The following is a 2,645-nucleotide window of genomic DNA, read 5'->3' on the forward strand; positions in this document are numbered from 1 at the left end:
TCTCTGCAGATCCTAAGGAAACACACATGACAGCAATCAAAAGAATTTTTAGATACTTGAAAGGCACCGAGGATTATGGCTTTGTATATCAGAAAGGAAATGATTTTGATTTAAAAGTTTATATTGATGTTGATTGGGTAGGCAACATTGATGACAGAAAAAGCACAAGTGGAGGAGCTTTCTTTTTAGGAGAAAGACTAGTGAGTTGGCTTAGCAAGAAACAAGGATGTGTTTCATAGTCAACAGCAGAAGCTGAATACGTTGTTGCAGCATTGAATTGTACCAACATTGCATGGATCAAACAACTATTGGAAGGTATAAATGAGAAAGTTACCGAGCCAGTAACTATATTCCATGACAATACTAGTACCATTAACATTTCAAAGAATCATGTTATGCACTCTAAGACAAAGAACATCTTTATCAAATATCATTATCTTAGAGAAGAAGCTCAAGAGAAGAAAGTGGTGTTGGAATATGTTAGCACAAAGGAACAAATAGCAGATATCTTCACCAAGCCACTACCAGGGGACACTTTTGAATATCTCAGAAGTAGGTTAGGGGTCCTACCCCTATCTTCTACTCACTAACCGAGTTCAGTGAAAGCATCAATTCGATGACTCTATCGAATATGTTTTTAGAGTTGATGCTGATTTACACACTTTAGGATGTTTTCTAAAGGTGTGCAGGAAACAATACAGGAAATAATGCAGGATACAATACAAGGAACAGAAATTGAAGACAAAATTCTCTGACCGAGACTAAGTTGATACATTACAATAGGAATTCACTTCATACAGGAAGAAATTATGTTTTAGTTCTTTACTTTTTGGCATTGTTGTCAAAGGGGGAGAAGACTAATATAAGGGGGAGAAGACTGATTAAAAAGATTGAAATTGAAGATTGAAAAAAGGGGAGAAGACTGAAGAAAATAGGAGAATTCCGATGACAACAAGAAAGCATTTCAGCTTTTTAGAATCACAGCAATTTGAATCTTTTTAAGGTCAAATCAATTGGTTTTGCCATCAATGCCAAAGGGGGAGATTGTTGGCATTTGGCATTATAATAGACAATGGGAGATTGTTGGCATTTCAATAAGGATATTGAGAAGGTTGTTGATGATTATGGATATAACTGATTAAGGATGTTTACTGTCTTGATATTATTATTTTGTCATTGATGTCAAGAAATTGATTTTCTAATTTAGTATGATGTTACCATATCTTGAGAAGTATGATTTGAAGAGTATAAAGATGTTGGTAAAAGACACAGTAAGAATATGATGAATAGGGGGATGAATAAGGTATTCAATGGGCAACTATTACCGAGTCAGACAATGATGAGATCATGATGTTTATATTGTTTTAACATCATACATATGTTGTAAATTGTAAGGTTAATACTATACTATTTTACCAAGCAAAGAACCTAGTTAGTAAACCCTAAGGAACCTAATCGGTAAACCCTAAGGTTATCGCTATCAGTTAATGAAGGCAGTATGTCTACCGAGTGAAGTTTAGTATTTATCGAGTTGTTACCAAGTTGTAACCAAGCTGTAATAGAATACATTAAATGGTTACATGCGTTATTTAATGAAGGAAGCTGATGAGCTGGAACTAATTAAATGATTGGTATGTTGTGCATGAAGTTTGTTAATGAATCTATGGCAAAGGAAAATCGACATGAAGATCTACAGTTCAGATTGAATCGCAATACCCTAGCACAAGTTCCAAGAAATGTATGCAAGTTCCAAGGCAGGGTAAAACATTTTCAGATCGAAGGATACATTGAACTTGGTCGAAGTTTGAAGATCTGATGGCTATGATTGATCATGGGAAATGTGATCAAGGAGATTAAGCAGATGGCGAATTGTTTATAAATAGGGAACTATTGATAAACAATGTATGTAGGCAAATATATGCACAGGGATGCTACATAGTGATTACCGAGCACAAAAGCTTGAAGACCTATTTGAATAACAGAGTATAGAAGCCCACCAGATGGACAAGATTAGTTCTATGTCTAGATTGTATTGAGCAAATAAGAATATTCTTTAGCATTTTAAATGTGAAGTTGCAGATAGATTTTATTACTGTTATTTTTGTGAAAGTGACAGAAAATCTCTTAACTGAGTGGACTTAACAGTCTTATTTGTAAAACCCTCTAGTAAGGTGACATTCTTATTAAGTGTTTGAAATCCTTTAACAAGGTCACTTCTAACAAGGTGAAGATCCTAACAGATTTGAGGGAAATCCCTTAACCAGGTCACATCTAGCAATGTGTTTGTAATCTTTAACAAGATTTGCTTCTAACCGAGCATACTCTAGAAGAGTATATTTCTTAGTGGGTCCGAAATCCCACAGTGGTTTTTCCCTATTTGGGTTTCCACATTAAATCTGGTGTTGTGAGGTTTATGATGTTTATATGCTTTTGAGTTTGCATGTTTAGAAGTTTTGGTTATATTACTAAAGTATATGTTACCGAGGTTGAATCTGATGTTTTTTATGGAAGATTAAGTTTGAATGATTCACCCCCCCCCCCTCTCATCTTGTTGGCTATTGGATCTGTACTTACATTAAGTATCAAAACTATCAAGTAATATTCTCTTATTAGCGAGTAAGTGAATATTTTGGGTCACAAATCTC

The sequence above is a fragment of the Cryptomeria japonica genome, chromosome 7, assembly GCF_030272615.1.
Source record: "Cryptomeria japonica chromosome 7, Sugi_1.0, whole genome shotgun sequence".
Lineage (NCBI taxonomy): Eukaryota > Viridiplantae > Streptophyta > Pinopsida > Cupressales > Cupressaceae > Cryptomeria > Cryptomeria japonica.